This window comes from Saccoglossus kowalevskii, chromosome 11, assembly GCF_978046115.1.
Source record: "Saccoglossus kowalevskii chromosome 11, keSacKowa6.1, whole genome shotgun sequence".
In the NCBI taxonomy this organism is placed as follows: Eukaryota; Metazoa; Hemichordata; class Enteropneusta; family Harrimaniidae; genus Saccoglossus; species Saccoglossus kowalevskii.
The window spans coordinates 18,922,007-18,934,675 of record NC_140651.1 but is presented as its reverse complement, the minus strand read 5'-3'; the positions used below and the strand labels follow the sequence as shown (position 1 = coordinate 18,934,675).

Below are 12,669 nucleotides of genomic sequence, written 5' to 3'. Positions count from 1 at the left end.
CGAAGGCAGTACGGTAGTCACATCGCGCGGCGGTCAAGGAGGTGATAAACGCTGACTAAAGAAACTTTATTCTTTTAATTACTTTATTTGTATATTGTTCTATACGCCTGTCTTATAACATCAAGACGCGTAATTTACAATTTATCAAAAAACTTAAACTTGACATGTTATAAACGTGCAGTCATCTCGGGCATTGTTTTTGTCTTTAGTCAATCTGAGTCTGTGTAATCTGTATCAAAAGTGACTTATGACCTCGTACGCAGAACAAAACACTGTTAATTTAATGATTACTTTGATCGTAACGATTACTTGCATCGCTTAATAATCACTATAATTACAAACGATTCGTACGGTTGATTGATGTGTGCAAAGACGTTTATAATTTTACCATCGTCCAGGGTCTACACAGGCAGCGAAATATTTATAGGTGCGCATGGGTGCCCCAAACACAACAACAAAGCCGAATTGATGTCCACAATACAGCTAAGGAGAATGGCAAACTGAATACATTTGCAAGGTTTTGGCGGCAGCAAACAGGCAGAATACCAGCCTCCATGCATGGTCAGTCATATATGACGAATAGAACGCAAATCATAGCATGAGCAAATGTGTCAAATAGGAGAATTACTGAATTTTACTTTTCATGGTGGATGTAAAACAATAATCTCACACATTCGCTTGTAAATAAAAAAAATATAGCCTGCAAAAGTTTATATGAAGACGTTTCAACCGGAAATGGATAATAGTTGCACAGAAGAGACATCAACAACTTAGCTGTAGGTCTCTCTTTTTAATATACTTATTAATGTATACCGTCCATCTTGAATCTATGGTTTAACCCGAAACGAAAATATAGAATTATTTCAATTGCATCATTCTTACTTATTTTTTATGATCGCATGAAATGGCAGATAGATATGTGATAAGACAAAATTAAAGGGCGCTGGTCATTTCTCCGCCTCCTGTTCGATATGGGAACCACAAAGACGTAAATAACGTGTGTAAAATATATTATATGCTTACCTAAAAATCGAACATGCCCGGCGCGACTACCACCGATTGACGGCCACCGCCATTCCCCTTCCCAGAGTTCCTTACGGTTAGATCACCGAAAGTATCTCTGCCACCACACACCGCCATTTTGTGGTGAAACACCACAAGACTTTTACTATGCGTATCATTTGTGTATTTGCGTATTAGAGGGATCTCGTGTTGATTTATTTCTACTGAACAACAAGTTTTAACATTTTATCGATAGCCGATAACGATTTTTCCGTAAATGCACTGTCAAAGATGAAATAGTTATAATTTAGAAAATAAAATAATTTCATCGCGGAATAATGGTTACTAAGGTGTTAATCGGTTCATCAAACTGACCGTCCTGTCGATTGCCAGGCAAAGAAAAATGAAGAAGCGAAAGCACTTAGGGGTATTGACCGCTAAATCGTCCTACTGTTACACCTGTGTGTTACAGAAAGTAACAAAATTAGACTCTCATTTTGAAAACAGCTAGAATCTACAAACAACGCGTATTCTTTCGTTGGGTTCGAAAATCGAACACCTGCATGTTTTGTTTGGCGTCTTTGAAAGTAGTGCCACTGTGCCAGATCGACCAATCAACGACAATCATATGATCGCGTGGTGGCAGAGATATATATTCGTAGAAATAGAATTCTGCCTAGGAGATTGGGCCACCGCGTGACTACAACTGTGTGACGACAACGTAACCGCGTAACAATCACCATCATTTAATATAGTTGATGATACTATGTTGATGATATACAACAATACCTTTCAATTGATTAACGACTTTTAATTGATTGGTATAACCTGTATTTTGTTACGAATGAACTAATGATCAGTAGTGATTCCTTCACTTTCTCCCGAATTTAATATGCCCCTTTAGGTAGAATATACCTCCATGTATGCATTATAACTTTAATTTTTTATCTTCAATAAGATCAAATTTTCAATTCAACTTATGTTCCATCTTTGCCAGCCAAAGACCATTTATTCGGCCGAAGTCTCAACATTACCCTTGGCAGATTTCACCACGATTTACTGTATACCCTCAACCTATTATAAGATTCACTTAGTCTCATTTGCATTACCCAATCAAAACTAAAGAAAGAAATTACACATTACTTGGTAAAATCATAGACCTATTTCTAAGGTCTATGGTAAAATTAAAATGGCGGAATCAAATAAACGTGTTGCTAGCTTTTTCTCTTTTTGTGAATCAGCGCAAAGCCAACACGCCGCCATTGTTTTAATCTGTGATGAGCTCGTCGATCTTCACATTTATGACATATTAACTCCGATTGGTGGCGCCAACTCCTTTGCGTGCCCAATAAAATAACTCAATTTAGCTGCAGTGAAATACAGCTTTTTCTAACACGATCACGTACAGGTTCGTGGGCCAGTTTTGAATGGCCGGCTTTAGCGAAACTGTGCGATTCGGACGATGCTTATGTTTAGGTAAATAGAAATGAGATTACGTAACCCAAGCCCAGGTCACACAAGTGAGCGAGTGTTATTCAGAGCCGATATGCCGTCCATCACGAGCTATCGAAATACTTTGTTTACTCAACGCGATTGGAATGTTTATGAACCTGGATCCGTCTCTGCAGTTGACGCGGGGGAGTCGTCACCTGCGCATGCGTCAGATGGCCATAACGTGTAATTTTTTACAAACAAGCGTCTACCCATGAGCCTTTGCGTGTTTAGAGCGTGTTGTTATCGTCGCTTCGGACTCATTTCCCGCGCGTGCGCAGGTGACAACCCTCCCGCTTTAAGCATTGCTTTGAAAGACAAGTTGTGTCACGGGGATTTGTTTGTTGTGTATATTTCAAACAGCCTATAATTGAAAGTAGTATTCATCCTTAAAAAAACATTTAGAAATTCTTATTAATTCTCGTTAATTATTGTTATTGTAAAAATCATTTTAACTGGTGTAAAAACACGTTATTTGTGAATACAGTGAAGGGCAGAAAGATGGATTGTTATAAAAGTGTTATAAACCCCCAAAAAAGTTGGAATCCAAATTTATGAACCCAGAAATGTTATTGTGACATCATCGTTAGTTCTAATAAATGAGTATCATTATAAGTATCTCCATAAAATTGTGTTAAAGCTTCCATGTCCTGCATCCGTCAAACGACAATAATGCGCATGGATACAAAAGGGCGAGTCACATGCAAAGATCAAATTAGTAACGAGTAAAAGTATCCAATACGCAACACAAAGTAAACAATACTATTTTAATGTGAAATGGCACATCCCCAAAAAAGTGAAGCTATTCTGACTGTCTGTTTCGCGAGACTCTCCTCACATCTAGAAATACTCAAAACTGCCACTAGAGGGAGGCAGCCACAATAATTTAATACAACGTTTGATATCAAGAACCTGAAATTCAAAGAGTCGAATTATTATAATCTCGATGACTGTCTTTTATAGATGATGAGCGACAGATCACACCCTTGTTTGTCACGTCGGATGCCTGTTATTTGTCATCGCTCCATTCATTATAAGAGGGCAAAACTTAACGTTGCCATGACAACTTGCAAAGAATCATACAGAATCACACTGGTTTATAAACGATTATATGTTTTGATATGTTGTAAAAGTAATCGCCTCGTATGTAGAGAGAGGGCAAACGACATCATGACAAAGGATTACTCGACACACATAAAGTTCTAACATGTCCAACGTCTTTGTTCCTACTTGCTATACTTAAATACAGCAGCAACCCCTTTGTACTTAGCGATCTGAATAGTAAATATTGAATTATATCGCTATTACGCTTACCAAGTACTAGCATGCGTTCCTCTCACATCCTCTCCAGTCCACTCTACTCTACCCTACATATTTTTCGGTAATCGATTCACACCACGCGATATACTTTGACAAGGTGTTATAAACTGTCGCCGGTGTTATTTTTCACCGCGGGGTAAACAGGGGGCGCAATTCGAATTCATAATTCATTTCTTTGCAGTCGAACAATTGACAATGAACGATCTCCAGGTTTTCCTCGTCAGCTATACCAGTGCTGACAAAAGTAATGAAAAAACACAATATATGATAACATATGCATGTGATGAATAACAGTGATTTACATACATATAATTTATTGCATTGAAATTAAATATGCACATAAATAATGAGCTTAACCATCATTATATCATCCACTGGAATGTGACTATGTCTGCAGTCAGTTTACTAAACGAGTATACTTTTCTGTGGACGGAAAATACATTTTGTTAATGAGTTATTGGCGTCGGTTTTCTGCATCTTGCTGCCATGCATTACATTTAAGGACAAATGAGTTTTCAGAGATTGTCACTGATACTGAGGTAATACACCACCACCAAAGGCGGGCATATCGCAAGATTTTGCACAATATACATTATATAAACATATACAAACAAACAAGTATCTGGATTGAATTGTACAAAATTGAGTACCCGATTTTGGCGGTGGTTTATTGTCACTGTATTAAACCAGCTTTATTTCAAATGTAATTCTGAGTTAGGAAATTGACTTTAAAGTATCAATATCAGTATCAGACGGCACACATTTTTGTCATCGTTTGCGATGAAAGTCATTTTACTGCACGATTTACTCCTGCTGTGTGTTATTCACGTTTAGGGTCTACTTCTGAACACGAACAACCGTGATATGAGGTTATTTTACCAGGACTTACATAATTATAAACACGCTCTTGCCCAACCGGAACGGGCGTCTAAAATGATGGCATAATATTAAATACTTACTTCTCAAACATTTCACCATCCTGAAGCGTCTCTGGAAGTTTCTGATGACGTATTTCCGGTAACAATAATGTTAATAACCCAGCCACAATAGACGTTGATCCAAATATGATGAGTGGTAATGGTTCCCACAATGCTTTGATTAATATCATCTATGGTGCTAAAATCCCACCTATTCTACCACACAGTGATGATAGACCCATTCCGATGGTTCTGAAGTAAATTATTATTATTTTAGTACTAAGGTAGCGAGAAGAGTTTGATGACGTTTTCGAATAAAGAATTCTCTGTGTGTTGTCTCATTCAGAACGGTAATTCAGCGTACATGATTCAAAAGTATAGAAGTAAAAATTCGCCCAAACTGGACAGTCATTACATACATAATTACCACGTGACTACACAAATTACGAACCTTGTAAACATGACTAAATCCGCGATTGCTAGAGACCACTGCGGAATTTCCGGGTGAAATTTGCGCCATGCATTGTGCGTAAATTATTAAATTAGTATTATTCGCATTTCCGTAAATATACACAAATTCGAAAATTTGAAACATTACTTAATAACTGTACCTGACAGGGGTTGGGTAGATTTCACCTGAGAATACGTATAATATATTGAAAGCAGCTGTAATGGCGAATTTTCCGATCATCGCCTAGGCAATGCCAATCCATTCCAATTTACCTGAAAAAATAATATCTAAATTTGAAAGTTTTTATCTTCTCCATTTGTAGATTTTGCAAAGATGGCAATTATTCATTTGTCAGTGCACCTCTTTCCACTCTAGTAAATGTTACGTGTTTTCCATTGTTGTCAAAGGCGCAATTTTAAAAAGCTAGAAACAAACAGATGTTTTGGGTATCAATGTGTATGATGATTTATGTTAAAATGACCAGCAAGAAGATTTTAGATATGCTCCCATTTCCTGACCCATTATTGGTGTGCCAGTTGTAGTATATATTGACAGTGTGTTGTTGGCTTATGAAAATGTTTATATTGATGATAATTCCATACAACAGCATCCGCAGAATGATGTAAAGTTGAACTATTAGCAGTATACTTACATCATTCATACATCCAAGATATACATGTACTTACAAGACGGGGTGAATAGAGTAAGTATACATGCCAGTCCCCCAAGTATTAATGATAATGACTGCGACCAACGTCGTCCTAGTCTAGTTTCAGGGAGAAGTATACCTAAAATAATGGCTGGCATTTCAACTGCGCCTGAGACAAAGGCGTTCAAATAGTCGTTGCCTCCAAGATTTGAAGTGTTGAGTGATAGACCATCGTACACCATGGCTACGGTAAACCTGGTAAAACATAATGTGTGATAACATATACATATTTATCGCATCTGTCCACTGATAGAAAAGCAATGTAGCGTGGCTCAAGTTTACATTAATGAACGACAATTGTAATAAAATATATGTCCTACCACATATAAAATGTGTTGAATGTTTTCTTCCTCATATTTGGCAAATGGAATAGATCAAGAACGTTTCCCTTCTCTTCTTTATTCTGTACAGAACACAAGATACATTCAATGAATTCGACTCGTAATGATCCACGCGATGATAGATATAACATATGATAAAAACCTTCCGTTTTCAACATTGTGAAATTCTTTCGTTTTTATGGAGGAAAATGGAGTTATTGTTCTTCATTCAGCTTCTTTCAGTGATAATTCATGACAAATAAATATGCAAAAATATTAACGTGTAACCGGTAAATACATTTCGTTATGAAGTAATCTTAATATAATTCTGAATTTCAATTTTTTTCTCAAAAATTTGATTTGTGAATCTCCCCGCTAAATCTCGGAGGTAAATATATCTCTATATAAATCAACATAAACCTTCATAAAAAAAATTAAGCATGAATACCTCTGCTCCAATTCAAATGTCCATCCCGAGACAAACACCATGCATTTATGTAATACTTATGCTATGCTTATGCATGTGACAACAGATGAGACTAATAACTAGGTTTATGAGTGTAACAACAGATTCAACATTTAACTAGGCTTATTTATGTAACAACGGATTCGACTCATAGCTCGGTTTATGAATGTCACAATAGATTTGGCTCATCGCTAGGCTTATTTATGTAACAACGGACTCGACTCATAGCTCCGTTTACGTATGTGACAGCGAATTGCACATATAATATGTGACAACAACAGGTTCTACATCCAACTTATACATGTAATGTTCCTTCGCCGCACATCTCATCTGCTACAAACGTAAATGGCTTTAAAAAGAAATTGTATATCTTACCTAGTACGAAAGCGATAACCCACACGCCAATTACACCACTGCCAATAATCAGTCTAAAATGGAATATGCGATGATATTAGGGGAAAACGCGCATGCGCTACCTGCGATACTTATGCACCTGACTGCCAACATCAATGACGGCATACGACCAATTCTGAACATGTGAGCAAACAATACCTACTAAATACGTGACAAACTTTATCTGTATAAACAATTACATATATTTATTTTTGTTACCAGTGTTCATGTAATAAGATAAGCTGTTTATTCATATGATTGTCTTTAATGTGTACGACATAGCTCTGTCTTATATAATGTGGAATCCATGCATCGAGAATACTATTATGAATATATACTAAATCCTGAATAGAGTTACACTGCAACATAAATATATACTATCTATGTTCATATTAATTTATTATATTGCATTTTGTGAATATCCATGTGGTGTGAGATAATATTTGTTAAGCATTTCAGCGAAACTCACGTATCAGATAGAGCACCAAAAATTATTCCTCCAACCAATAATCCCAGCTGGAACATAGAGGATGATAAGGCACCCAGAAAATAGCGATTACAAACCATATCAAACTGTAAAAAAAGTGACCAGGTGATAAAAACAGAAATAAGTTTACCAACTTGATAGTTTACTGCTAACAGTTTATTATTTGTTTATTTTTCGTCACTACAAAATCGGAATTATTCGTTAATTTGTGCATCAAATGCGGGAATACTGCACTGTAAACCCATTTATCATAAAATTTGACACACGTTTTAAAATAAAATATTTTTGCCGTTTTGGAGTAATACATTTAACAGTGTTTATAAGTTTGTCCTCGCTTTTAAAAACACTTAAGGTGTTTATAATCTGCATAATTATGAAAAGTGTATGGTGTACACTTATTATCACAACACTTTTAAAACTGATCTTACAAAATTCACATTTTGTGAAGTGTTTCCACTAGAAATATGTACGGAAAAGTATTTATTATTACAAAGTGTGAAAAGTGTATAATAGCAAAATATATCGATTGGCACGTTTAGGGACCAAGCTCTTTGTGCTATTTCACAGTAGCCAGTATAATGAAATAACTATTCATTACTAAATATAAATATGGTAATTTGTGTATATTTCAAGTTCAGTTTTGCCGAGAATAATAATCGCATGAAGCAGTGTTTAAAATAATTAAGTGCAGCTGAATGTAAAGTTCTACTAATTGTTATGTATGGAAGCGAGATTTTCTAAGCGAAAATTCTAAAGTGGAACAATGAATCAGTAAATCAATTCAAATTACATTTTGCGATTCAAGTACTAGTATATAACTTTTACCGACGTATTTGCCGTCAAAAACCAACACCACGATATTCAAGATAACAATTTTAGAAAATGTTCCAAGTTTCTACTAGAACCATGATTGTCTTGAAATAGAATAATAGTCCGTTTAACTTGTGAATTGTCGGCCTTGCTCTGGCACTTAGGAAGATGATTCAAAATGTTTGGATTTATTCCCGGAACGACAATGTCTTCGGTTCTTCGAATGAAGATCATGTAGACTCAAACCACTCGTGTTTCTTGCATTTCCATGCCTGTTCGTCAGGACTTCTATTTCCCCTCTGTAGTGAACATGTGTACTAATGATGTGTCATATGACATTACACATCAGGTTTCTCTCCCGGATAATCCACTAACGCCATGAGACTTAACCTGTCGCTGTCTATCTAATAACAACACGTCTCTCGCTATAAATCTGATCCAAACTTGATTACAGTTATCGTAATCTGAATATCTCTTTCACTTGACAGAGTTACAGCTTTCTATCGACTGATACTGACTGAGTTACAAAGGGTATTTATACAGTTGCTTGCTGAACTTTCTGGAAAACATTATGATGTTATATTTTAGATTTACGTATAGTCTGGTCTGTCTAGAGTATTCTGGCATAACCTCACTGTAATTTGCTAAAAAATACACAAATTTGATATATGCTAACCTATTACAGAATGTATAAATTTAATAAATAACATATCTGAACAAAATAAAGATAAACAGACGATAACAGACAATTTACAGTCAACTAAATTGATCACTTACCTCCTGATATATCGATGATTTGTACTGCGATCGGTCATATTTCCATCCATGATTACATTTTATAGTATAATTGGTGTATGACATGTTTTCATAGCGTTCACAATTACTGTAAACCAAACCACTACCACACTGATTAGAGCTTTCCATTGATGAAATATTGTGGTTCTTTATCATATCTTGGCAGAGCATTAGTGAGCTGTATTCGTCTTCATATTTATCAAACTCTGGAACATAGCACCAATGGTCAGTCTCAGCTGCTAGGAATACTTAGGCAAACCCATGAAATCCTGGAATTATAAATATGAAGCACGTTTCGATGGTATACTGTGGTTCTTTACTAAATCTTGGCAGAATATTACTGTGTTGTTAAGACTGCATTCGTCTTCGTACTTATCCAACTCCGGAACATAGCACCAATGGTCAGTTTCGGCGGCCAAGAACACTTGGGCGAACGCGTGGGACGCTGGTAAGATGGCTACAACAGCACAACAGAATGTATACACGTTTCTGATACAGTCCAAACTCTCCCAGATACTCGAGGACATCATCGAACTGCAACATTGCTTTTGTTTTTGTTCTATACAAACTGGTGTACGTATAAACAACTAGCTGGACGGTAACTAGATTATTATTAGAAGCCTCGTTTGTGAACAGCTATTCTCAAATACTTGACTGTGTTGAGACACGTTTAACGGAAATAAACGCTCAGACCGTCTTTTCAATACAGTTCTAATAATACATGCTCATCTTAAACAAATTCACTTCCCTTTAGTTTTCTGTTATCATGGGAACTGGCATCGTTGGTGAACATATGTCACTGCAAGTGAGGCCGATTAATTGTACATGTTGATCAGTAATGATAACTTAGTTCTATAGTTCCGGGGGGCAATACATAGAACTTGCCTAATGGGGACCTGAAATGGGCCTCGTTTTGTTATTTTAGGTATAAGTAATGGCCTTATTTCTGGTCAAGATAGGTATAAATATTGGTAATATTTTCCCGAATTCGTATGCTTATGGGTCCGTATATGAGCGAATATATTCACCTCGGATCCGGGCCTCAGATCCACAGGTAACTTTTTTATTTTGAATAAACAGTGGTGACACAAATGGTACTTTGGTATGAATATGGGTATACATTTTGTCACTATCCAGGTATAAAAATGGTCACACTTTTGACTACTCAGGGGCACCGCCCTACCCAGCTATGTATCAACTTCCCCGGGTCCACAGTATGTATGATTGTTTAACTGCACTTATTGTACAGTTTACTGACGTCCGGAATAACAAAATCAGATCGCTTTTTATGACTGCAATTCGTAATAAGATGAATTGGTTATTGCTATGCAAATCACAGTGTGTCCAATATAGAGAATTGTGTGTCTAAAAATTAAGCAAACCCTCATTTTATTTTAGCTTTGTCAGTTTAACATAAAATTGATGTCATATCTATTTCAGTTGATAATTACAGCTGGATGTATACATTATGTAATATATGAAAACAAATAATTATAGATACAAAACCTTTCACTCTCTAATTGTATTTTATCATTGCTGAAAATTGCGTCGTGGATGCAAGAGCTTTTCCTGGACGAACTATAGACGTAACTCGATTTAGCATTCAGACCATTTCAGTGATTGTCATGGGATTTTTGATTTTTGTATTTAATAAATGTGTATTGTGACTAAATGTGTATTGTGACTAATGTTGCTCCAAATGTATTAAAGATGATATATTTATTATCGAACATCGATCGTGCTACTAATACAGAATTCATTTTGAATACATTTCTTTTGTCAGAGACTACATTTTTTCTTGGCCACTGATTAGGCTGTTTTCTTTTCACTGACGGTTGACTAGTGCTTAGCTACACATCAAGTAGTTTTTCGAAGTCTAAAGTGTTTCTAGAGTCACAGGCAACTTTCTCTGAAAATGTGAAGAAAACCCAATCGTATCTGAATCTCTACCAAAATCTAACCGATTTAACCATATCAAGAGCGACCCCTCCTAAAATTATATTTAAATCGATCCATAAGTTTTTGATTTATACATGTAAAATCATTCCCACAATTGTTGTTTCCATGACAACTGTATCCATATCTGTACCAACATTTAAAGAGTTCGTGATTGTATCAGAGCAACCCCTACTAGAACTTATGGAAATATTTTTTTAACATTTTGAGCTATCCTCCTATCCAAAAAAATAACCACCACTACTGAAATATAACCTCATTGGCTTAGGTATGATAACACTTTCTTGAACTTGTAAATGAAGCCTAATTTAACGATTTTAAATAATTTTAGAGCGTTATGCTCTCATGTGATATCAATGCGAAGATCAAATTCGAATCATTAAATAATATTCAACATGTATAATGCAATATAATTAATAACACGCAGTGCAATGGTTATCATATAAATTATGGAAACCTTGTGAACCTTCTAGACAGGTCTATTACTGATTCATGCATATATAATAACATCACAGTAAATAATATGCACTTTTTCCACATATCGTTCTGCTAATTAATTATTTGCAAATAATATAAATAACCAGTGATTTATGTATGCACACGATAATCAATTATATTATGCAAATGAGTTTATTTATGCATATTTATTTATACTTAATGCTCTGTGCCAGGAAAAAAGGTAGGTGTGCATGAATTTGATATACAGTCATATATGAATAAATGACGTGAAAAAAAAATTATTTATAAATAGTCTGTACTATGACTAAATCATAAAACTCAGCATAATTATTAGTAAACTTAAACCCAAAACGTCGCGTAGCGCTAAACTATCCACTGTCACAGTGAAAAAAAATGAACTTTTGGGTTTCAAATTGTGCTATACGTGTATATGTTAAAATAATAGTTAATAACAAAATATTAATTGTAACGATATTTACTGTTTTAAAGATTAAAATATTTGTAAAGAAAAGACCGTCTTGGTTCTAATAGAACAATTCAAATTACGTGAAACATACATCCCAACCTAATTGAAAATGAAAGAGACAGCAATGCATTTCAAAATACATGACTAATAAATATGTGTTGCATCTAGTATTCATTTCAAATCAGTAAATTACATATATTAGTTTAACTATCAGATGTACTATACACACAGTCTGGTTTAAAGCCTATAGAGGTATAAACTGACCATGGAGGTATAATAAACTTACCATATCGCGCACAAAATCTGTATAAACAGTGATATTTCATATAATGACTGTGCCACAGTGTGACGTCGTATGACGAAAACAGTTTATTTATTTACTAAAATGCAGGTTTAATCGATCGCCAAGTGCATGAAGTCGTAATTTCGGCTCCATGTTTTAAATCGCATTGAACGTTACCTGTTTAAAGAGGTGTATTCCAAGAGGAAACATATCAATTCCAATTCTAAATCATCAAGAAAACATAAATCTCGGCCATTATTTTACCACTATTTCAAGACTCTCAGCCCAGAGAAAACAAGTATTGACGTGCAGTTTACTAAAGATACACATGTGATAATACAATG

The 12,669-nt window shown here is 35.3% G+C and overlaps 1 pseudogene; it reads right to left on the bottom strand.

Moving 5' to 3' along the window:
• Window positions 1–4,768: 4,768 nt before the first annotated feature.
• On the bottom strand, window positions 4,769–9,704 carry LOC144361175 (organic cation transporter protein-like; annotated as a pseudogene).
• Window positions 9,705–12,669: the final 2,965 nt, after the last annotated feature.